Source organism: Carlito syrichta, unplaced genomic scaffold (genome assembly GCF_000164805.1).
Source record: "Carlito syrichta isolate Samal-C Ts95f unplaced genomic scaffold, Tarsius_syrichta-2.0.1 Scaffold305830, whole genome shotgun sequence".
In the NCBI taxonomy this organism is placed as follows: domain Eukaryota; kingdom Metazoa; phylum Chordata; class Mammalia; order Primates; family Tarsiidae; genus Carlito; species Carlito syrichta.
In genome coordinates, this window is record NW_007249926.1 from 692,686 (window position 1) to 719,315 (window position 26,630).

Sequence of the window (26,630 nt, forward strand, 5' to 3'; positions counted from 1 at the left end):
GAGACCAGCAATAAAAAGATAACTGTGTCAGAAAGAGAAAAGTATTGACATCAGAGCTCTCTAGCCCTTCACTATTAGAATATAAATGCTACATCTTGAAATAAACTGGAAAATGAAGGAATATCTCTTTCTCTTTAAAGTGCCAGATCAGAAGAGGTGAGCTTTTCTCTGAGAATCAGGAGAGAGCTGCCTTCTGAGGTTTTGCTGTGATCAAAAATGGGAAAAGCAGTGAATTGGAAAGACTGATATTTGAATCTCACAAAACTGGTTTTCAGCACCAGCAGTGTTAATAGAAAGGATGGCAGGGTCCCCTGCACTGGCTAAACCATTCACAGAACGAATTGGTGCCTGGACAACTGGGACACCTAATCCCTAACTGACATAGGAACTCTACTCGGTAGTATTTCCTGAGCATGAATATGCCTCATTCGTGCACAGTTTTGTTTTATTAAAGCAATACAAGAGCATCATTATTTTTAGCAAATTGGGGGTTGGGAAAAAGCAACACATTAGCACTTTGTGCACTGGGAACTAGGACAGCTCATTCATGGGGATTTTTTTTGTCCATGGGCTTTTTCGTCATCTCCTATGGAGAACATCTCAGTGGTATGAACTCTTTCTTTCTGTGTGTCGCCCATGAAAAGTAAATAAGCATATAGACCATGGGCAGAAAATTAGCCAAGTCTTTTCCTCCAAACTCTGTCCAGATTTGACACATCTCTTATACCCTTTCACAGATCTTTTCCTCTATCTGTGGTCCCCTAATTACTTACAGGATTCTATCAACACTACAGTAGGCAGTGCATCATGTTTTTCATTTAGTGATGAGTGCTTAGCATAAATTTCATGCTCAATAAATATTTATTAAATTAAGTAACTGTTCTAGTTCAAATTTGTCTGAATACCAATAAACTGGAATATATTAGGGCTCAGTCCACAAAAATATAGATCAGTTTAAAATATCATTTACCAAGTACGTGACTTTTACATGGGACACTTGACCTCTTTCCATTTCATTTTTAACATCTATAAAAATTCTACACGATTGTCCTGCACATTATAACATATATAAAAGACTTTCCAGGGAGCCTAGCATATCATACATGCTATTGCTATTACTTTTATTGTTTATTATTAATGTTTGCAAATGACAAATGAGCCTATGTCTCTTAGATTTGTGAAGCTGCTTTTCCTTTTTATCCAACATATTAATACATGATCCTTCATAGGAAGCTAAATTTCAAAGTACCAAATCAGCATAGGTCAATGACAAATAAAATCAGTATTTTGCTTCTTTGGTCATTTTTTCCCCCAGAACACACATATGATGTCATTACTTCATTTAGGCAGTTTATAGAGTTTTCCATAGTTTCTGTTACTGGGGCTACTCTTTTTTTTTTTTTTTTTGTCTGTCCATTCTGAGGGCAAAGTCCTGACTTTCAAACTGGTTTTTATTTTCTGGGGCTTCTATTCATTTAGATGCTCAAGATAAGGCACTGAATGGTGTTGGGTTAGGGTCAGGGTTAGGGTTAAAGCACTGAATGGTGTTGGGTTAGGTTAGGGTTAGGGTAGGGGTGTTTTTAACACATCCAGGAATTGACAAGACAGGATGTTTTCAAGACAGAGTATTCAAAGCACATTCATTTATTTTCACTTATACCATTTTTCTGCAGCCCTAAAAGAACAGGCACAAAGAACAGGAAATTGGGACCCAATGAACACTAACAATCAAGGCATTCACTTTTGAGGAAGAACATTAGGACAAGGCTGTACTCAGTTTTGGTCAATAATCTATTAGCTCAACAGAAAATACCACTGCTGGAGGATGACCCAGTGTCAAAGAGAAAAGCTCTGAACACACTCAGTTCACAAGTAGAACAATGGTTGGCTTAATCCATGAGTCACAATGAACAGGTCCGCTGCATTTCACAGGGGAATTTAAATGACTTATTGGTCACAAAGTGAGGAAAGCAATCTTCATGATTGGACAGGAAATGAAATTGGGACACAATGACAGTATTGTCATCAAATAATGGCTGCCACTGGCTTTCCTAAACCTTTGTCATTACGATCACCTATTTGAATTAATATTCAATATCTTAATGGATGATCCTTCTTAGAAAGTGAAATTTCAGAGTAACAAAGCGGTGTGTGCCAATGAGAAATAACACTTTATTTCTTTGGTCAGCTTTTTTTTTTTGTCCAGGACACACACAACTTCATTGCTCCATCAGGCAGTTTTCATAGAGTCTTCCATAATTTCTGTTACAGGTTCTACTCTTTCTTCTATCTCCTTAATAAAATTTTTAATATTTATAGAAGGTTTGTATTCCAATGGGAACACCATCAAGCCTTTTCTCTCTCTCACTCTCTATGCATAACCATCTTCCATGTCCTATTATATCTGCCTACTAAAGCTCTTATCTTTGTCTACCCCGGCAGTGTACTATGTCTAGCCTCCTATTTAGAGCTTGTTTCTGATTTTGCTTCATTCCAACTCATTCTTCTCACTGCAGACTAATGTTTCTAAACTAAAAATCCTTTTCTTCCACCTATTAGAGTGCTTCAGTTTTTGCCAATTACTTTTGAAAAGATACTCAGATTTCTCACCACAGAATTTCAAAATTTGCTAGTATGGTCATGTAATGATTTTTCCCTCTTTCAGAGAACAAATGAAATCAATAGATTGTAACTGTTACTTTGAAAGCAAGACAAGTCAACGGTATTAAAGAGAAGTGCTCAGTATCTGAAAGATTCTTTGCCAGTGTGTCTCTTTACTTATAAACTGGGCTTGTTGCTTTTTATAAAATGAGATGCATTTATTGTGAGATTTGTGTGTATATATAAATATATATTTCATTCATATTTTACATTTTACTCATAGCTAGGACTAAATATTCTCTTTTTGAACATAAACGATCTCACAGGACAACAACATCTGACAATACCCTGGGTGACCATAAAACGGGGGCAAAATCAAGACTATTTCATATTTTTATGTAATCACAGACAAAAACAAATTCACTGTATGTAAAAAGCACCTAATATCTCCTACTTCCTGGCAAATATGACTGACTTCTGCTTCTTTAACAGTTACGGCTTTAGCATCTCTCTAACTTGCCTTTTTTAAGATAAGATTTATTAATATACCAAATCAAATAATTATTCTATGCTTTCTGATATCACCCAATCCAGAGAAAGTCCCTTCCTTCTTGAATCTTCACCAAATAAAATCAGGAACCTGCCCTCAGAATGGACAAACAGAAGAAAGAGTAACACCAGTAACATAAATTATGAAAAACTCTATAAAATTGTCTGATGAAGTAATGACATTGTATGTGTGTCCTGGGGAAAAAAATGACCAAAACAAAGCTGAAATTCTCAAAGAAAAAGTATTTCACACCTTGTTACTGAAATACCTTGAAGTGTTTCACATTGTGGGGCCTCCCTAGTTGCACCAAGAATGAATCCCAATTTATTCAGAACTGTGTGTTCTTGATGGTCTTTGAACTGTCAGCGTATATATATACATATTCATTCAGGTGCTTAAGTATATATAGCATATATATATACTAGGGATGAGAAAAAAGTATATATATTTAAAGAGATGTTATCCATATATTACTTTTTGAAGTGGTTTTCAGAAGAGTCTGAACACTGATGGTAACCACTCTGAGCACCTCTTGTAATTCCAGAAGTCAAACATGACTTGTATCCATCTTTTGTTATCAGTATATATATTTTTCCTTTCTAAAAATGTGTATACTTTTTTGGCACCACACACACACACACACACACACACACACACACACACACACACGAGAGGGAAGCCCCCCCAAACAGAATTTATTTATAAAAAATTATGCATTTATTTTTACATATTTAAACTTCAATCACGTTCAAAGTCCTCTCTATTTTATGCAATACACCTACCAAGGTGCTTTTTCCACTGCTCAAAATAGCTTTTGAACTCATCAATTTTGGTGCCTTTTAGTGCTTCTGACATTTTCTGTTTCACCTCTTTCACACTGGCAAAACATTTCTCTTTGAGGACTTTTTCATCCCAGGAAACAAACAAACAAACAAAATTGCTCAGACTGAGATGGGGTGAATAAGGAAGGTGGGACACAGGGTCATGCTATTCTTGTTAAAAAACTGCTGAACACTCAGCACTACTTGGGCAGGTGCATTTGTAAGTCGCCTGTCATGAAATGGGCAAAGGTGTTAAAATAATCTCAAAGAAAAAGAAATGAAGCAACCTCTCACAACAATGTTAGCTGGTACACTGATGCCAATGATTTCCTGGAACACTTACCTAGCAGGGAAAGCCTGTACTACAAAAGCTCCCCTACCAAAAAATAATTCCAGGTTTTTTTGGGTCCCCCTTGTACACATATTCTATGCCCATCTAGTCATGGATCCACCACTACAGATTCTTTTTTATTCTTTTAAAGATGTGGGGTACAATTCAGGGTTTGGTATACAAATGTTCATTATGCAGGGACCCTTGTTGATGAGGTGGGCCCCTCCCTTTCCTGGCAGTTTTCCTCAACTGCCAATCCCACTCCTCCTCCCCTGGCAGTTTCCCACTCGTGCCGGTCCCTTTCTTATAGTATTATGATAATTGTTCAAGATCCGCTTATGAGTGAGAACATATGGTAGGTACTCTGTTCTTTGTTTCTGTGATAGATCACTGAGTATGATCGACTCTAAATCCATCAAAGTTGCTGCAAAGCCCAAATGTTTGTCCTTCTTTATGGCTGCATAATATTCTATTGTGTATGTGTACCACATCTTTTTATTCCAGTCCAACTTTGATGGGCAACATGATGGGTTCCACGTTTCTGCTATTGTGAATAGAGCTGCAACAAAAACTCATGTGCAGGTATCTTTTTTTGTAGAATGATTTGAGTTCCTCTGGGTATATTTCCAATAGGGAATTGCTGGGTCATATGGAAGGTCAATTCCTAGATCTTTCAGAAATTGCCACACTGTTTTCCAAAGTGGTTGCACTACTTTGCAGTCCCACCAGCAGTGTAGAAATGTTCCTATTTCTCTACATCCTTGCCAGCATCTGTTGATGTTTGATTCATTAATGATGACCATTCTTACTGGGGTTAGGTGGTATCTCGATGTGGTTTTGATTTGCATTTCTCTGATGATGAGTGAGGCTGAGCACTTTTTCATGTGTCTATTGGCTGCCTGTATATCTTCTTTTGGGAAGAAGCATCTATTCATGTCTTTTGCCCACTTTTTAATGGGGCAGTTTGTTTTCTTCTTTTTGGCACATTAGAGTTCCTCGTAGATCCTGGATGTTAGGCCTTTGTCAGATACACAGTTGGCAAATATTTTTTCCCATTCTGTGGGCTGTCTCTCTGCTCTCCTCACACCTACAATCCCCTGTGCTTCATCTACTTAACATCTATCGTCTACAACTCCAGATAATCACTGATTTCTTAATGTCTCTACAGTTTTGCCTTTTCCAGAATCTCATACATAGTTGGCCCTCTGTGTCTGCAATTTCTGTATCCCCAGGACCTGTGTTTGCAGGTTTAACTAGCCCTGGGTTGAAAATATTTGGAAAAAATATTTTAAAATGCAGCAATAAAAAAATAGAAGATTTAAAACAATGCTGTGTGACAAGTGTTTGCACAACATTTGCATTGTATTAGGTATTACAAGTAATCTAGAGATTGTTTAAAGTATGTGAGAAGATGTGTGTAACCTTTCTGCAATATGACATCATTTTATATAAAGACTTGAGCACCTGCAGATTTTGGCATTCCTCAGCAGTGAGAACGTCCTGAAACTACCACCTCCAGACCTTGTGGATATTGAGGGAAGGCTGTAATTAAAATCATACTGTATGCAGCCTTTTCGGATTGCCATCTTTTGCTTAGAAATATGCACTTAGGTTTCCATCATGTCTTTTCGTGGCTTGATTCAACATTTTCTATATTATTGAATATTATTGCACTGTATGGACATACCTCAGTTTGCTTATCCATTTACCTGTTAAAGAACAAATTAGTGGCTTCCAGTTTTTGGTGACTATGAACAAACACTCATATTCAGGTTTTTGTGTGGACGCAGTTTTCAAGTCAGTTAGAGAGACTCTGAGGAGCATGACAATTGCTTGATTGCATGATAAGACTATGTTTAGCTTTGCCATAAACTGCCAAATTATCTTCTAAAGTGGCTATGTATGCTGTCTTCTAAGAGTCCTTTGTACATTTGAATACAAGCCCTTAATCAAATGTGTGTTTTGCAAACACTTTCCCCTTCTGTGATGTATCTTTTCATTCTTTTTGTTTCTCTTTCACAGAAAATACATTTTAAAATTTTAATAAAGTATAACTCTATTTCTTTTTCTTTCTTTCTTTTTCTTTCTTGTATCTTACTTTTAGATTTTCTCCTGTTTTCTTCTATAAGTTTTATAGTTTTGCATTCTATATCTAGGACAAAGAGTTTGATTCTGATTTTTGATGCTTGACTGTTGAGTTTTAAGTCTTATTCCTCTTTCTTCTCTTCCTACTACATATCTGGACAAGCTGGCAAGAAAGCTCAGGGATACCTACTTTGACACACACAAGAAGGTCAAATACACAAGCCTTTGTCAACATGGAGAAATCCTCAACCAAATCCAGGACCTTCCCTCATGAAACTTCCAAGCTGATCTCATTTTCCTCCTTTCTCAAGCCATTTCAGTCCAGTTTGGGTAGCTGGCTGTGTTCTGTCTGCCCTGAAAGCCTCGTTATGTGAGTAATAAAACTTTCCATAGCCTCCTATTGGGTGTGTGTGTGTGTGTGTTTGTGTGTGTGTGTAGTGTCATCATTCTTGACATCTGAGTCAAACGTGGGGTGAAGTTCTTTCTCTCTTTAGAATTAAGTGGCATGTGAGTGAGATAACTGGAAAATGACCACTACTCTAGGTGGTTTTTTTTTTAATGCTTTTGCTGGTTAACTCACTCTGCTGCTTGTAGACAAGTCTACACTATGAGTTGTTGCCTGCTGGATAACTTGCTCCTTGAGCTGTGCTGGTTTGTGATGTGTTTTCTGGATCTGCCAAGTCCTTATTAGATTTAACTGATGTAAGTCAGAAATTTGGTTAACTGGTATTTTATGACAGGAGTGTGGGATTGGAACCCTTCTATTTTTTAAATTCTTTAATTTAATTTTTAGAGTTGTGGGGTACATGTGAAGATTTGCTACACAAGAAATTACGTGCAGATGAAGTTTGAGCATGGATCGAGCCCTCTCTTCTTCTGGGAGTAGATGTGGCACCCCATGGGTGGTTGTGTGCCCCTTTCCCTCTTCCACTCCATTCCCCCATTAACCATGCCCTGCTAGCAACTGTCGTTCCCATCTTCGTCCTCGTGTGTTCCATGTTTAGGGCTCTCTCATGAGTGAGAACATGTGGTGTTAAGTTTTTTGTTTCTGTGACAGTTCTCTTAGAATGACAGTCTCCAGCTGCAACCATGTTGCTGCTAAGGACATGATCTTGTTCTTCTTCAAGTGGAACCCTTCTTATAAAGTGAGTCAGGGTCAATACCTCAGGCCAGACTTATGTGTGTGTCTTAGATTGAATTGTATGTCTTGATTCTAGCATGAGCTGTGACTGACACAAGACTCAGGCAAAGCGTCTTACCTTGTGACTCTTTGTTGTGTCAAATACTTGGCTCCTATTCAGTAAAATTCTAGACCTTGGCTTCTAGACCTTGGCTCCTATTTGGTAAAATTCTAAATGGAATGACACTGTGTGTTCTATGGGCCTACTGGGTCAACAATTCTATGGAGGAAAAGCAGTCACTATTTGAAGACCAGTCATTGTTTCAAAATTTGAGTTACTAAGACTCAAACTCCTAAAGACAGAGTGCTCACTAGAGCCCTACAAAACTCTGCCACCGCTGCTATCTATGCTTCTGTTGCAACAAAAACCTTTCTTAACATGGTTATCAACAACAACTACGGTAGCACCCTGTAGCAGAGACAAGAGGTTGATTTCAAGGACTTAAAACTGGGGTCCTTAAAGTCTATTAAGCAACCATTGTCATAGAGAAGGTCCCTAGCCCAGAAGATACTGCTTTGAAGCTTTTTCAATGAGGAAATTTATCAATGTAAGCAGGGATGAGAGGACACTCTCTTCCAAAAGCATATCCAAACACACACACACACGCACACACGAGAAAGGGAGAAAGAGAGAAAGACAGAGACAGAGAGGAGGGAAAGAGAAGGGACAGGGAGACAGAGGAACCTGGAAACATAAATACATAAGAAAGAAAAAATACCCCCCAAAAAATGAATCAGAAGCTCACATACGAATCACAATTTGACCCAAGTGGCAATCAAAAAGTTATTGAAATAATATATACAAGAACATAAAAAGAAACTGACTGGCTTTTATACATTACCAACATAGGTTTCGAATTAACTTTGACATCTGCTGAAATGCATCAATGGCAACACTTCATGGCTTTAATCAATACTGGGGCTCAAATTATAGCTACACCTGGGCATCCCCTAAATTTAATAAAATATGCTCTGTAATCATCGAGGAGTTACTGGACATAAAACAGAAAGCAAGAGATTATGCCTTAAATATTGAAACTACCACCTTGTTTATATTTCCATGACCTTCCAACCATTGCCCCACAATATCTCCTAGTGGGCTCGGACACTCTGACCCGATGAGGAATATATTTCAATTAAATCAATTTTTTGGCATTTATAAATTGACTTGGCAAAATGGGACCTCGTGAACCCCTTCTTCATTTCTTCCTAGTTGAAATAGTTACTAGAGTAATGCAAATTCAAGGAGTCTTCAATAAGTGAGACACATTATATCAGAACAACCAGATTGTTGTTTCTCCAACAACCCTATTCTGAATTCTGCCCGTTTTTAAATTTGGAAAATAGAAATGGTTCCTCACAGCATCACAGAAACCTTGATGCTGTGCTCTCACCCAGTAAGGTTCCCATAGCCAATATTATTGAAATTACTGATTCTATCGAATCAGCAGCCGGTAAGCATTTTGCTCTTATGAATTTGGCTAAGGGATTCTGCTCAGAGCCTATCTCAACAGCTTCTCAGATCAGTTTATTTTCCCCTCCAAAGAGGCACAGTACATCTTTGCCCAGCCACCTGTGAGTTTAACTAAATAACCTTGCAATTACACATGAGTTTTCCATGCAGTATCTTAACTACATCTGATTTTCTCCAGGAACACAGGTATGATCTTATTTTGATGACATCCACCCCTGAGGAGATTCATTTAATGCACTCCTTAAGGACATACAAATACTCACAAAGGAAATCCCCCAAAGGGAAAAAGACATTATGCCACACATACTGCAATCCCTGCTACTTTGGCTAGAAGCCTGAAAACTATTTGGTAAACTGACTGTCAAAAAATAGCTATTTGAACCTTTAAGCACCTTTAGTGTTAAAACGAGCCCTACCTTTTAGGCTGCTTGGGGATCTGAAAGCAAGATATATTCATCACTTACAAATTTTACTTATGTGCACTTATGCTGTTACTTGCAAATTGGTCCATCTTGAATGGGGTTCCCTTCAACAAAATGCTCCAGAATCTGTTCAAACTTTAATACAATCGTGTCTCCAGAGATTCCCCCATTTTAGAAACTGTATCAACTCCTTTCATACCTCCTGCAGTCTCTTGACAACCCATGATGTCCATGGGCTTCTGTTCCAAGAAATGACTCTCCTTTGCTCTGCACTATGCACCAGTAGACCAGCAATTGCTGGTCACGTATTGGGCTCCCTGAAAAATAGAGGCTCGCATATGCCCTGAGCTTGTGATCCTCTGTTCTCAGCTGTCCATTGTAACTCAGGTCATGGAATCAATGCGGAAGCCAGAGAAACATTTTTGCTATAGAATAAAGCCAAACCTGGGTTAATTCTTTGCCAAATTTCTACTTGCCCTACATCCCTTGACAGAAACCATGCTGTTGGAGGAGGTCAATCCTCTACCAGACATCTTGGGAGTGGGAGCTCAGACACATTACAGACAGTATCAACACTACTATATGTGATGAAGTTCCCAGAAGAGCTATTGAATTTCATCCCTTAGCCAAGAAGTCCCTAGTAATAAATGGGACCCATGGGTCAGCACAATTTTACTAACTCCAAGAAGTTATCATAGTACTAGATACCCTGGCCAAAAATTGGCCCCATCAGCACATTTTAACATACTTTTGGGCCATTGTCCATGGACTGATATGGCCCAATGGTAACCACAACAATCTCTTGTCTAAAAATGCCTTCCTTGGGGAAAAGAATTTGGGAATCTGTTGCCTCACAAATATTCAAAATATAAATAGAGGTCACATGTGTTTCTACATATACTAAAACCAAATACAAAGCCTCACCAAGACACTCATGCTCTTTGGAGTTCCAGGCTAGTAACTTGGTGGTAGTAACTTGGGCAATCATTTTACTTCTCAGAATAAACAAAACTGGCCTCTTGAACAGGATATTCAAAAAGGAACTTTAACTTCCCTTAATGGTCTGATAGAGCACCGCAATGGCCTACTTAACTTCAAATTCAATTCAAATTTTAGAAAGACACATTTCAGTTAAGTATCAGGGGTAAATTATTGTAAAGAACGAGACTCCATTTTTTGATGTGTGACTGACAGTGGTTAAGCTTCATTTCTCATTTGTTCTCTTCTGCTCTGCATCTGGGCAAACTGGTAGAAAACTTAGTTTTGGCCTCCTTTGGTGATGTTGGGAAGTCCTAACCACCCAAGCCCTTGCCCTAATGCAGGAATCATCACAGAGGCCCCATACCTACCAACATAAAATCCCCACGATGATTTTCTTTCCTTTCTCTTAAGCCATTTTTGGTCCTGGAAGGAATCCCAGCCTGTTCTTTTCCAAATGCCTCACATGCAAGTTATAAACTTTTTTCTACCCTCTTGGTGTATGTATGGTATCATCAGTCTTGACATCTGAACCAAATTTTATGTGGGAGTCCATCCTGTTTCTCCAGAGTGCCTACAATATGGTCTACAATCTATTTTTGAGCAAATTTTTCTGAAAGGAAAAAACAGTCTATTGAATTGCCTTTGCACCGTTATCAAATTTCGGGTGGCTGTATTTGTGTGGGATATTTCTAGACTCTGTTCTGTTGGTCTATGCATCTGTTCTCCTTTCATACCACATGGTCTTGACTATTGTGGCTTTATAGTAAGTCTCCAAGTCAGGTAATGTCAGTCCTCCAACTTAGTTCTTCAGGGTTATGTTGGTTATTCTTGGTCTTTTCCCTTTTCATACTGACTATAAAATATGTTTGTCAATATCTGCAAAATAGCTTGCTGCAATTTTGATTGGTATTGTGTTAAAAATTTAGACCCAGCTGTGAAGACTTAAAATTTCTAACTAAGCCGGGCTCGGTGGCTCAGCCTGTAATCCCGTGCCTTTGGGCGGCTGAGGTGAGTGGATTGCCTGAGCCCGCGGGTTCGAGACCCGCCTGGGCAGCAAGACCTCATCTCTACAGTAAATAAAAAAATCAGCCGGGCGTGGTAGCACATGCCTGTAATTCCGGCTACTCCGAAGGCTGAGGTGGAAGGATCGCTGGTGCCCAGCGGGTCGAGGCTGCGGTGGCTGGGAGCGGCCACTGCACTCCAGTCTGGGTGACAGAGTGAGACTCCAACTCAAAAAAAAAAAAAAAAATTTCTAACTACATTGAGTCTTCCAATTCATAGACACAGAATAACTCCTCATTTCCTATGACCTTGGAGACTTTCATCAGAATGCTGAAGTTTTCTACATATAGGTTTTATACATACTTTGTTAGATACATACCTCAGTATTTCATTTAATTTGTGCTAATGTAAATGATATTTTGGTTTTAATTTTAAATTTAAATTATGTATATAGGAAATCAACTGACTTTTGTATACTAATCTCGTATCTTGTAATTTTGCCACAATCACTTATTAGTTTCAGGAGTTTCTCTTTACTCTCACCTCTATTGTTTATTTTTAGGCTTGCATTTCTAATAAAGACAATTAGGGTAACTCTGGCCTCACAGAGACAGTTAGGAAACGCTTCTGTGCTTAGGTTTCCTAGAAGAGACGGCAGCATATTGATAGTATTTCTTCTTGAAATGTCTGATAGAATTCACCCATTAAGCTACCTGGGTCTTGTGCTGTCTTTTTGAAGGATTAGTCATTGTTCATTCAGTTTTTTAGTAGATGCATGGTATTCAAGTTATCTCTTTGTGTGAGTTTTGGTAGCTTGTATCTTTGAAGGAATCGGTCTGTTTTATAAAAGCCTTCAAATTTGTGACTGTAGAGTTGCTCATTATATCCCGTTATTACCCTTCTACTTTTCATGGGATCAGTAGTGACGACATTGTTTTCATTTCTGATAATAGCAATTCTTTTTTTGTTTTTTTACTCTTAGAATAACTGGAAATTAATCACTTTTATCTTTTTCAAGAACCAGCTGTTAGTTGTGTCTATTTTGGCTCTTTTAAAAATTTCACTGATTTTTAAACTAATTCAATATAAAAATTATTTTAAAAATTTCACTCCATGTTATATCTTGGAGGTCTAATTACAAGTGAAACTGAATTCCAGATATTAACAGTAAAGCCAAATGACAAATTTTGAACATATCATTGACATTGTTAAGCTGATTAGACATTAGTAGTCTATACAATGACACAATCATCGGCCCCACCAAAAGTTTGGGAGTGGCAGAAATGACTCTGCAGAATGTACTTAGACTCAACACTGCAAGGAAAAAGGCACACAACAGAATTTGAGTAAATATCGCCTGTTGCCAAATTCTAGTGTCACTAGTTCCATCTTATTTTCCATTGTGTCTTCAGTGCTTAGAACACTATATATATCTATATAAATGGATAGTGGGAAAGTAAGGGCTTATAATCTTTTCTCAAGAGCAAATTGGCAGTATATTTCATGATCCTTCAATTTTTTTCAAATTCATTTGGTACCTTTCTGGAGTCTTATTTATGGATTTTTTATTATTGTCTTCAAAAATAAACATATGATAATATTAACTATTGGATTAATTATATAAACACGAGGCAATATACACTAAGTAAGCGAGAATGGAAAACAAATGCATAAATAATTACAGGAATGTGTAAGTGATAAAATATTATGTATCTTTAAAAGTTATGATTTTAGGACTCAGTAAATGCATTAATTTATCTTCAAAATAAAGACTGTCAAGAATAAATCTATGTTGAAAATAAGATCAGCCTCATAGAAAATAGGACTGAAAGGAAATGTCACTTGTGTTTTTCTGAATGACATGATTATAGCCGATTTTATGAGAATTATCTTCCCAATTTGTGTTGGCTATTATTAATTTCATATAATATTTTAAACTTTTCATTAGTTTTCCATTTTCTATATTAAGGACATTTTACTTTCACAGTGATAAAAATATTTAGGAACATAAAGGGAGTATTTAATAATGTTCCTTTCTTCCAAATTTACTCCTTTAGAAAATAACAAAAAAAGTAATTTTGAATTCTTAAGATTTCCAAACTTGTGATAAGACATGAAGAGTTATGAACTATATTTATCCCAGATGGAAGAAAAACTTATCCATAGGAAAAAAAAAAAAGACAAAGATTGAACATTTTTCCATTGCATATAAAATCGAACTGTCCTTTTCAGCACTGTCATAGAGAGATACTTAATAGTGATATAAATCAGTCTTTGCTGTAATAAACCCTGGAACAGGCTTCATACAGTTACCTATGTAAGAAATAGCTTAAAGATAAAGCTAAGCTTGTACTATGGCACCTGCAAATTGGTTCTTTTGCTCTTCTGACTTTCAACATAGAGCTCTTACTTGAAATTCTTATTTATATTTTCTGTTCTTGATGTCTAATATGTCTTGGTAATTTGAAGGGACACACGCTGTACCTTATTCAGCTGTTCAAGAAGGAGCTGCCTATATCTTTGAGATCTGAATGAGAGCTCTGCAATGATAGTTTTAAACATATTATATAGTCTTATCTTTTGAAACAGAATATTCAAAGCACAACTTCCCAATAGTGTAGAAAAATAACCACCATTTTAATCTGATATGGTAACATACAAATACACAGAAGCATCTCTTTACTTCTGAAAATATTATTTGTATATTAAAAATAAAATGAGACTTTGAATGTTTGGAAAAACTCACTCTAAAATACCAAGAATATGATGGAAGCTTTACTGAATGATAATGATGTAAGAAAAATAGATTTTAACTGAAAAATAGCCTTCATTTATTTAGAGTCCTCCAGGACACTCATTATTTGTATTTCTCTTTTGATAATGGGATTATGAGGTTTGACCTTCCACTTAGAGATGAGAAAATCTAATCATGATTTTATGTTCCTTCATATTTCTACTAGTCAGAGTACTGCCTGAAGAGGGAAACTATGAAAGTGACCTAAAAAATTACAGAACTTGACCTTTTTTATTTATTGCAATTCTTGAACTTTGAGGCTGTGCCTGCCTTCTCACAGTGCCAGTTTTGGGAAATGGATCAACCTGTTTCGAGTCCATTATCAGGATAGGCTGAGTTATCCTGCACTAATAAACAATTCCCAAATCTCCAGACACTTGGAACAATGGTAGCTAGTTACACATACATGGAAAGTTTGCTTGCGAGTCAAGGCTACTCACTAGGACAGTCATTTTTCACATGATAGCACAAGGTTACTTCTCCACGCCATCATACCCAGGAGAGGAGAGAGGAAGAGTTGTGAACAAGGAAATGCTTCTGCCTCAATTGTTTTCATTCACATTTTTCCATGACTGCACCCAATTTCTTTTCTTTTTTTTTTTAACATATTTTTTATTTTAAAATTGTGGGGTACAGTTAAGGTTTAGGTATACAAATATGTATTGTGCAGGTACCCTTGTTGATGAGATGTGCCCCCCTGGTCCTCAGACAATTGACTACTATTAATCCTACCTCCCTTCCCCTCCCTGCCCACTCCCCATAGTTTCCTGCCACTGTCAATCCTTTTCTTATAGTATTACGATAGTTGTTCAAGGTCCACTTATGAGTGAGAACATGTGATACTCAGATCATTTTTTCTGTGAGAAATCACTCAGTATTATGAACTCCAATTCCATCCAGATTGCTGTGAAATTCATGATTTTGTTCTTTTTTATGACTGTGTAATATTCCATTATATATATGTACCACATTTTAAAATCCAGTCCTCTTCTGATGGACAGCATGGTCGGTTCCATGATCTTGCTATTGTGAACAATGCTGTGATAAACATACGTGTGCAGGTATCTTTTTTATAGAGTGATCTGAGTTCTTCAGGGTATATTCCCAGTAGGGGGATTGCAGGGTCATATGGAAGGTGGATTTTTAGAGCTTTTAGGAATCACCACCCTAATTTTCATAGAGGCTGTACTAGTTTATACTCCCACCAACAGTGTAGAAGTGTTCCCTTTTTACCACATCCTCTCCAGCATCTGTTATTTTTTGAGTTATTGATAATGGCCATTCTGACTGGAGTTAGGTGGTATCTCAGTGTAGTTTTAATTTGCATCTCCTTGATGACTAGTGAGGTTGAACATTTCTTCATGTGTCTGCTGGCTGCTTGTATGTCTTCTTTTGAAAACTGTTCTTTTTTAAATTTACTTTTTTATTTTAAAGGTATGGGGTACAGTTCAGGTTGAGGTATACAAATGTTCATTATGCAGGTACCCTTGTCGATGAGGTGTGTTCTCCCTCCCCCCAGCAGATTCCCACTCCTGCCAGTTCTGCCTCTCCCCAACCCCGGCAGTTTCCCGCAACTGCCAATCCCTTTCTTATAGTATTGTGACAATCGTAAGATCCACTTATGAGTGAGAACATGATATTCAGTTCTTTGTTTCTGTGATACATTGTTCAGTATTATAGACTCTAAGTCCATCCAGGTTGCTGTGAAGTTCATGATTTTGTCCTTCTTTATGGCTGTGTAATAGTCCATCGTGTATATGTACCACATTTTTTGAATCCAGTCCTCTTTTGATGGGAAGCATGATTGGTTCCATGTTCTTGCTACTGTGAACAACGCTGCAATAACTGCACCTAACTCCAACATCAGGCTATGGAAAGATATGTGGAAGTACAAACCACGGTGCAGCAGAAAGAAGTAAATTGGAGGTACACATGGTAATACCTGCTAGGTCACTCAGTTGTCATTTGCCAAAACCCAGAAGTAGTCATGATGACTAAATGAAAACATGCTGCCTTGATTCATTGCTATCATTCCACAGGGGTGAGGCATTGATGCTCTTGTGCATGCTTTTTTATTTGTTAACTTATGTTACTGAGGTGGAGACACATGAGAAATATCCCAGGCTATGCTATAGATCTTGCTAATTATGACTACCACCCTGATTTTTCTCTCCACAAAAACACATACAGTGAGCACATTTGTGGAAAGAATGCTCTTTTCATTTGCCTAATACAGATAAAAGAACATTAATTTTGGAGATAAACCATCATCAAATTTAATTCTAGCTCTTCAGAGCAACAGGTAGCTTTCATGTGTTAGGAGTTTATAGCTTGAAGAAAATGGTTTCAGTTTTATTGATGGAGAAACCAAAGTGGACACACACATGTAAAGGACACAACCTTGTGTGCTGGCAGAGATAAGAGCCTTATAAGATTGATGGTTCATCTTTAATTGAGGCTTAGCATTGTTTTTGAAAAATTTAATTCAATTGGGATATTATCCTAAGATCTGAAGTAGGGCATGTAAATAATATATAGATAAATTTTTACTATAAAACATACTTGAAAAGCAGGAAACATGAGCAGTTCAATATTTTTCAGAAAATAAAATATTTATGGAATAAAAGCATGTATCAAAAATGTATAAGAAGAAAACATAACTCAGAAAACACAATGTTATAATGGAATACTGGTAGTCACTTCTATTATGAAAGTATCAGGACAAATTTTTTTATCACAACGTATAAATGACACTCAATAATTATGAAGTACGCTGGGCAGAACTGAATGTGAGTTTCCACCATCCAATGAGTCATCAAAGTCTTCTCTTCACAGATGAAGCATTATTCACCTCTGGAATTCTGAACAAAACAAATACCACTGCCAAGTTTTCTTCACAAGCAGTTAAATATTTTGTTTTATGAAGTGATGACACAGGGTCAAAATCTGCTCTCCAACCCAAGGAGTTACACATTGGAAAAACATCTCTCACATTGTGTTTGTGGTTTTAGATCTAAATTTTTCTGAATTTACCCTGTACTACAAAAACAACTTACACATATTTACCTGTCTTTTAATTCTTATGACAACGAGATTGTTTTCTGTATGAAATTTTTAAACTTTGCATCACAGCCTTCTTTGAAGACTCACAGATTTGCTCTCCTGTCACATTCTCTGAGACAGAAATTATTCTGTGAGTGAACTACTACTAGCTTGAAAAGACTAGCTCAGTAACATGGCCCACTGGTTTTCAGAATAGAAGGAAAGTATTGAATTTCCCTCTCCTATTACAATTGTCAAGAAATTTTCTAAAAATAATAATTTTCTATAAACCTTTTACAAATACTCTCAAAGAATAACCCCTCTTTGGATCCAGATAAGCTGGAATGAAGGGGGGTGAGGGAGAGGGAATTTATATTTATTGAGCTTTTAGGTTTTACTCACTTCCAAATATGTCTCGATGCTTTATAAGCATTTCCAAACACAATTTTTACGAACACCCACACATGCACACAGCTGTATTCAACGGAAGAATTAAATCCAGAATTGTGTGTGTCCAAAATTCATGTTCTTTCCATGGCTCTCAGCAGTGGAAGGGAATACTATGCTATTAACAACATGATTAATACAGCCACAGCTACCACGATTTCAACTTCAACAACAGTGTAAACATAAGAGTTAACTCTGTTGGGCTCTTACTGTATTTCAGGCAATAATCTTTAACTCACTTTTTTTTAAGTCACACGAGCCTCTCAGGTAGGCATCGTCACCATCATTGTCTAATCCATTTTATAGATGAGGAAATTGTGATTCTGAGAGTTTGTGAGCTACTCGCCCAAAGTTATAAAGCAAGTAAGTCAGTTATTGGTGGACCAGGAATCACAACCTATGTCTGTTGGACGTCAGTGTTAAGATTCTAAACCACTGCTTAGAAAAACTCAGGACTATAACTGACAAGTGGACTTCCTTCCGTCACTCTAATAGTCACATGTGACTGAAAAAATATTTATCCAACTGAACGAAAGTGGCTATCATGGAGGCTTCTCTGTGAGTAGAAGGAAGGTACCACCCTAAGTTTAAACAATCTGAATGATAAGCAGATATTCCTGATCACTTGCAAACGATGATTATTTCAAGAAGAGGAGCATCAGACTCATTTGCAGGTTATTTCAGGATCCGCTATGGCTCGTTAGCTCTTCTCTTCTCTTTCATTTCATTTTGACGTCTCTGTGAACATTTGTTCACAATTAATCAAACCCGTCCAATGCAAGGTCACGGAGTGTGCCTGGGTTGACACAAACCTCCTAGCACTGCTGTTAAAAACAACCCAATGCATTTGTCCTGCTGACAAGTAGGTTTGCAGAATCTCTTCTATACAAAAAGACTAGCATTTCACATTTCAGTATTCTGCACAGGGCTCTCTCTGCTGGAGTATAACATCTCAGCAGAGATATGGAACTCATTACCTGGGGACAGGTGGCCCAACACCACCTTCTCAATTCCACAGTCCCTTGCACTTTTCACATCTGGCAGCTTACTAATAACAACCATCACCATTGATTGCACACGATAGCAGATGTTACCAGTGCCCCACCCTCAGTCTCTGTTGAGTCCATGTACTCTGGCTGATGTCGCTGTAATTCTGCATCTAAGGATTTTTTTTTTTCTGTTCTGCAAGTTCTCCCAGCATGCACTGAGGCATGAGGTGAGGTGCCAGGGAGCTAATGCCATGGGAGTTTCCCTCCAGCAATGACTGATGGGGAATGCTGCAGAAAACCCCAGTCTACACACCTCCCAGGTAGTGTGAACTTCAGGGGTGTGTTATATACTATTCCTTATAGTTTCTCTGTAGGATTAAACAGCTGTTGCTTTGACTAACACACCCTTTCCTGGCCGCCTTCCTGTTTCTGTGTTGCTGTTCTGCTCCTCCAGTAACATTCCCTACACCTCTCATATAAAATAAATTTTTTGAGTTCCTGTATTACTGATTGTTTTGGGGAAATCTAACTGTTTTTTTAAAAAAATATATTTATTTATAAGGAGAGAGTCAAATCTAAAAAACAGGGAGGAAGTCACATTTGATGCATAAGAGTGTGCTTAGTGAATTCAGAGAAAAAGGCATGCCAGGAGGTGGGAACAGCATGAGCAAAGGCCTGGCTGTTTCTCAGAGTGTGCTATGAGAATGTCCCATTTCCTGGCACAAAACCCCAATTCACTCCTCACACTGTCAAGGAATTAATTTTCTCAAGAGCCAGTGGGTCAAAGAAGGAGTAGTTGTGGCAAAGAAGACTTGAAGAATAACAGCAAGACCTGGCAAGTCATTAAAGCATTTCCTTGACATTCACCAGAGATCTTTTTCAAGATCTTCCTTGATACCCAAATTTATATATTTCACTACAGGAGATATTGTTCTTAGCTACTAAATGGAAACCACAATTCACACCTTCCAGAATTGTTAAGAAAACTAAGTGAAACCACTAGCTTTGTTGAGATGAAGCTGCTCAGGGGTGGCTAGACCTACTTGCTGAGAGATGGGTCCCTCTACAGGAACCTACCCATTTGTGATTTTTAAAAAAACACCTTGTAAAAATTTACAGGCCAAATGCGGTAGCTCACACTTGTAACCCCAGCACTCTGGGAGTCCAAGACGACAGGATTGCTTGAGCCAAAGAATTCGAGACCAGCCTAGGTATCATAGCGAGATCTCATCTCTACAACACAAAATGACTTTTCAGACTTCTATTTTCTTATCTTGCCTGTAAGCGTCCACTTCACCCTAACAACAGGAAGCTGTGCAAACTAAAATATTATTAACTCTTCTTAGATCTGTCAGAGAAGTGAGGACATGGGGCAAACTGCTGCCCCCAAAATCGGAGAAGCAGACAGTAGGACACTGAGAATCTCAACTACCCTGAGTGAAAAACTGTGAGAAGAAGCCTCCATGGGAACCACAAACAGGGTAGGAAAACATGAACTGTGATTGACAAATTGCTGGAGACCCGGTGTGGGTCACTGGGATGAAATCTCTAGGAACCCAGTAATAGGGAGGCCCCCCCCCAACGCTTCTGTGCATTTCACCTTTCGGAGCTCAAATAGTTTTTCACAGTTAATACCAGGGAAAACATCCCTCACACTTCCGGAGTCCTTCTGGAAAGGAGCTATTTTGAAACTCACCAGGACACTGTTCTTCTTCAGGAGGTCTGACCTCATGAGAAACTAGTTAACAGAGTCTAACTTGCTAGACTTTTATGAAAGCCTAAGTGACTCTCATAAAATAACCCAACTTCAGCCCACTCAAGCCATCCTGTCCAATCAAAAAGAGGGAGTCTGAAAGGTACTTGTGAAGTTTACAGTCTGGGGTACAGACTCGCCAAGACACCAAGACCTATTCACAGGGATGTAGAAGTCTTCCTCTCCCTGCTCATCTTTATTACATTATATTATTTTATTTTATTATGTATTTGTTCTGAGTCAGAGTCTCACTCTCTTGCGCAGGCTGGAATGCAATAACACCATCACGGCTCATCACAGCCTCCAAAACATGAGCTTAAACAGTCTTCTTGCGTCGACCACTCAAGTAGCTGGGACTACGGGCATGCACTACCATGCCCAGCTAATTTAAAAAAAAATTTTTTTGTAGAGATGAGTTCTCACTATGTTGCCCACACTGGTCTCGAACTCCTCGAGCTCAAGCCAGGAGTTTTGAAGTATAATGTTTTGAAAGACGTGTGCATTGTGGAATGGCTAAATGGAGCTGATCTACATGTGTATTTCCTCACATACTTATCATTTTTGCAATGTGAACACTTAAAATCTACTTTCAGTGATTTTTAAGAATAGAATACATCATTAACTATGGTCAGCATGTTGCATAATAGATCTTTTGAAACGTACATTCCCATCTAATGGAAATTTTGTGCCTTTTTACCAACCTTTCCCAATCCTTCTCCTAATCAACCAGCCCTGGTAACCACCATTCTACTGTCTGCTTCTATGTTTTTGGCATTTTTAGATCCCACATACAACTGAGATCATGCAGTATTTGTATTTCTATGCCTGGTTTATTTCAGTTAACATAATGCCCTCCAGATTCATCAATGCTGTTTCAAATGACAGGATTTTCCTCTTTTTTAAGTTTGAGTAATATTCCATTGTGTGTATAGACCACATTTTCTTTATGCATTCTTCCATTGTTGGACACTTGGCTACATGAATAGAGTTGCAATAAACGTGAAAGTGTAGGCATAATTTTGACATATTTATTTCATTTCCTTTGGATATATATGTAGTAAAGCAAGTGCTAGATTATATGATAGCTCTAGTATTCATTCTTTGAGAAAGATTCATACTGGTTTTCATAATGGCTGTGATAATTTACATACCCATCAATAGTACTTAGAGGGTTCCTTTGTCTTCACATCTTGCCAGAACTTGGGATCTTTTGTCTTTTTGATAGCAGCCATTTTAACAAGTATGAGGTGATATATCATTGGAGTTTTAATTTGTATCTCCTTCAAAATTAGTTACGTTGAGGAGTTTTTCATATGCTTTTTGGCTAATTGTATGTCTTCTTTGAGAACTTTTTTTTTTTTAGATCCTTTGCCCATGTTTTAACCAGCATATCTGTTCCCTTAATATTGAGTTGTGCTCCTTTTATATTTTGATTATTAACCCCTGACTAGATGTATAGTTTACAATTTTTTTTCTCTCTGTCTGTTGTTTGTTTTCCTTGGTTTTGTAGAAGCTTTTTATTTTGGTACCATCTTATTTAATTTTTATTTTGTTGTCTATTCTTTTGGCATCGTATTTAAACATTATTTCCTAGATCAATATCATAGAGGTTTTTTCTATGTTTCCTTCTAGTAGTTTTACAATTTCAAGTCTTACATGTAAGTTTTTAATCCATCTTGAGTTGATATTTTAATAGGATATGAGACAAGGCTCTCATTTTATTCTTCTGCATGTAAATGTCTTTTCTCAACACCATTTATTGAGGGACTGTCCTTTCCCCATTGTGCTTTTCTCACTTTTGTTGAAAATCAATTGTCAGTAAAAGTGAGGATAGATAGATGATAGAGATATCACATTTTCATTATCACTGGTCAGTTGATAGATTTAGGTTGATTTCACATCTTTGTAATCAAGAATTGTGTAAAGCAGTTATTGTGAATTTTTTGTCAGGTCATTAATACATATCCATTTTTTTAGAGTCAGTTACTGGTATTATATTTTCTCTTTGATGTTATCATCTTTTCTTGATTGCTCTTGATCTTATGTCCATATGTTTGTGCCTGCATATTTGAAGAAGTAGGGACTTATTCCAGTTGCTGTTGGCTGTTGGCTTTTTTTTTTCTGGAAAAACTCTCTACCCATCAATCAAATGATTCTGGGCAGGCTCTCTGGCATTTTCTGCAGGTGGGCTTGCTGCTAAAGATATCAGGTAGGCTGGCCTTTTGCCTGGTTCAAAAGGTGGGTTGACTTGGCATCTGGGTCTTTATGGTTAGGTCTGAAGTTTAAATCCCCCTTAGTGGACATGTTGATTAGTTCTAGAAGGTCTTACCTGGAGCCTGTATTCATGGGGCCTGGCCAGGCACTAGGGAAAACCTGAAGTCTGAATTTGTGTAGGCAGGCCTAGGTCCTGAGAACATGGGGTCTGGCCTGGAGCTTGGTCTGCAAGAGTGATCCTGGGGTTTTTGTCTGTCAGGGCTAGCTTGCCTCTGGGCTATATTGGAGTGAGCCTAGACTCCGGGGCTGCTAGAACCTGGGCCATGGGGAATGGCCTGGAGTAAGATAATGAGGTACTATAAGGCACTGAAAAGTTATGAGGTATAATGACAAAATACATGGAGAAAACAAAAATATATATTATGAGATCAAATAAGTCAATCTAAAAATGTTAGATACTGCATAATTTAATTATATGACATTTTCGAAAAGGAAAAATGATGGAGACAGAAAAAAAAAAGATGAATGCCCTAGTCAGGAATTAGGGGAGTAGGAAGGATTAATAGGTAGAACACTGAGAATTTTTGGAGCTGTACAACTACTTTATATGATATTATAATGCTAGACATGTGTCATTATTCTTTTGTCAAAACACATAGAATATATAACACCAAGAGTAAACCCTCATGCAAACTATGGACTTTTGATGTTAATAATATGTCAATGTAGTTTTACTGATTTATTATGACAAATGCATCAAATGCACTGATGTGGCATATTGATAGTGTCAGGAAGAACAGGGGTGGTAAGGGAATTCTCTGTACTTTCTGCTCAATTTTTCTGTGAACTAAAAACTGTTCTAAAGTATTTTATTTTTAAGTCCATTCTATCTCCTAAAATTATGGCCATTCATTGTGGAGCTAGTTCCTTTTGCTGAAATCTTTATATCTTCAAATCTTTTATTAAAATAAAAATGATACTTATACAAAAGTCACTCATCATAAAATTAACCTCCAACCCATAAAATATTGAGTTTTTGTCGGTGACTCAGCCTGTAATCCCACGCCTTTGGGAGGCTGAGGTGAGCGGATTGCCTGAGCCCGCGGGTTCGAGACCCGCCTGGGCAACTTGGCGAGACCTCATCTCTACAATAAATCAAAAATTCAGCCAGGCGTGGTAGCTCACGCCTGTAGTTCCAGCTACTCGGAAGGCTAAGGTGGAAGGATCGCCAGAGCCCAGCAGGTCGAGGCTGCGGTGGCCGGGAGCGACCACTGCCCTCCAGTCTGGGCGACAGAGTGAGACTCCGACTCAAAAAAAAAAAAAAAAAAAGAATATTATATAATATAATTGTCACTTATCTAGATTTGAAGGATTGAAAATAATATGGGAATAAATGAGCCATAACAAAATGGGCTTCAATTTCCCCAATTGACAGAAAGAAGAACAGATAGTGATTACAAGATTGCAATGCAAGACCATTCACATTTTGTGCTTTTGCTTAACATTCTAAAGGTTGCTTAGCAAGCTTTTGAAAGTCCATAAATTTTTTTCGTTTTGAATGTTTTGTATGTTTCTCTTAGTGAATGGATGGTTTTTGTCTGATAACACACCTTGAAATGGGATGCCAAGTTATTTAAAGTTATGCTAGAAAAATAATTAAATAAAGGTCTGAGAAATCCCCTCTTTATATTTTTCAAGTTTTAAATACAGGCTGTAGTTGTAGTTGTTTCAACAGTTCTATTTGTATTACTTTTACATTGAATAAAAGGAATTTGTTAAAATTTTAAATAAATGATTTCCAAGAACAAGTCATTCTTTTTCTAGAGCTTAAACAGGACTGGATAACAGCAAATTTCAAAGCAAAATTCTAAAACAAATGCTTTCACTTTAAAATGTCACCACGGAGGCTAGCATTAAAAGTATATGTAAGACCCCTACTTAAAAAAAAACATATTTTAGTGTGTGTTAGAGTCACAATTTCATGAAAGTGAATATATTCAAATGATGTTGATTATAGTCACATGCCTAATATGTACATCAGTTATAATGTTATAGGTATATATAAAATTAATATGACTTAAATTGTGTTCAAACATTCAGTAAAATGAAACATTCATGCTGCTTTTTACTAATATTTGATTTTTTCATTATTTAATATTGCAAAAAACAACTTATTGTTGTGGATATAAAAGTTTTAAAATGATGCCAGCAAGAAAATATGACTTTTAGAAAGTATTTTCTAAAAGGTTACTGCATGAGTAATCACAAGATATTTACATGGACTAATGTTGAAAATATTTTATTTCCTATCTTAGCCAGAGAAAATTTTATCTATGCTATTGACCAAAAGGGTAAAAGTGTTTCAGAATAACTTGACATATCAAAATATCCTCTTTACTGATAACATGGTAGTGCCTGAAAAGGTGAAACTGTTTACTTAATTAGTGGGAGAAAAAAGGGTGTTACGTATAAATCCAAAAGTTTTGGATGCCCGAGGAAACAACATTTTGAAAGAAAAATCAAAGGCTAAAAATCTGTGTGCAAAGGAGTGGAAAAGAAAGTGGAAAAATACTAGAACTTGATAAAAAATTGTAAAGAAAGCAAAAAATAAAGTCCAAAATGCTGCGAAGAATCTGACCCCAATTTCCTCTCAAATTACTGAATTGTATCATTTCTGTAGCTCTGGATGACATATTCACTAGGGTGTTAAGGGATTAGCTAATGAAGTTACTAGAACACTGGCAATTATTTTTGAAAAGTCTTCTAGAACTGGGAAAGTGATATGTTGAAGATCTATAAAAAACAATTGAAGCAGTTTTATTTCTGGTATTCAGAAAGTACAAGAGCCGTAATCCATAAGCTCATTGGCCAGTTCTGCTTTAATCTTTTTGAAAAATAAAGAAGAATCAAAGAAAAACATTTTACCTATATTATATTCTTCAATTTTTTAAAGTAATTTCTGAAAGTTTGCAATCTGTGTCCATGCCGGAAACGGGTTAGAACAATTTGTGTTTCCAAATAAATAGATAAGAATTTAATGGTGTTGAGGCCGGGACATGAGGAAGAATATAATAGAGGCATTATTTTAGCATGAAAACACAAAACGGACCTGATGCCTTTAAACCATTGAGGTATTGGTCTTCACATTTGTTTAGATATGAGCATTGCTTCATGAGTGTAGAATTGGTAAGATGTCCAGGACAAAGAAAAATGATAAATGACATGGTAACATTTCAAGAGGGGAAAATAAATCCAGAGAGACTACAAATTGGTGTGAGGGTTGGTTTGAATGTATGTCTTCCCAAATGATCCAAGAGTGAATAGAAACCAAATATTAATAACATTTGCAGATGATATGTGAAGATGAGGGTTATAAACACTAGTCATGACTAAGACAAAATAGTAATTCTTGTAAGGGAGCTGAAAAATGTGCAGGACATAAAAAAATGAGGTCCAACTTGGAAAATGTGAGCTGGTATATCAGGGAAAAAATGTTCTGAAGCAGAAACCAACAGGAGAAAGCAAAAGTTGAAGATACGAAAGGGTATTTCTGCCAAAGAATGTTTTAAAGACTACTTGTCTTCAAAGATGACTTCTAAGGAGCCTAATAGGAAAAACTCTACTTTGTGCATATCCCATCCTTTCAAAAACTTGGTAACATTTTAATAGTTCTCCCCAGAAAACGATTAAGAGGAGAATTTATTATATTAAAGATGAAGATAGTGTGTACACATAATTGAATTGGTTGTTGTAGGGGTTGGTATCTTTCTCTGTTCTTTGAAAGATGCCCTATGCTATTAAAATCAATATATAACCAAAGAATTACCGATGAAACCTAGTCGATACTCAATAATCTGATTTCATCTTATGAGACAGACACTATTCTAGTTGCTTAGATTATGAGAAGGGACCCAAAAAACTACGGGATTTGTTTATTTAAAAAT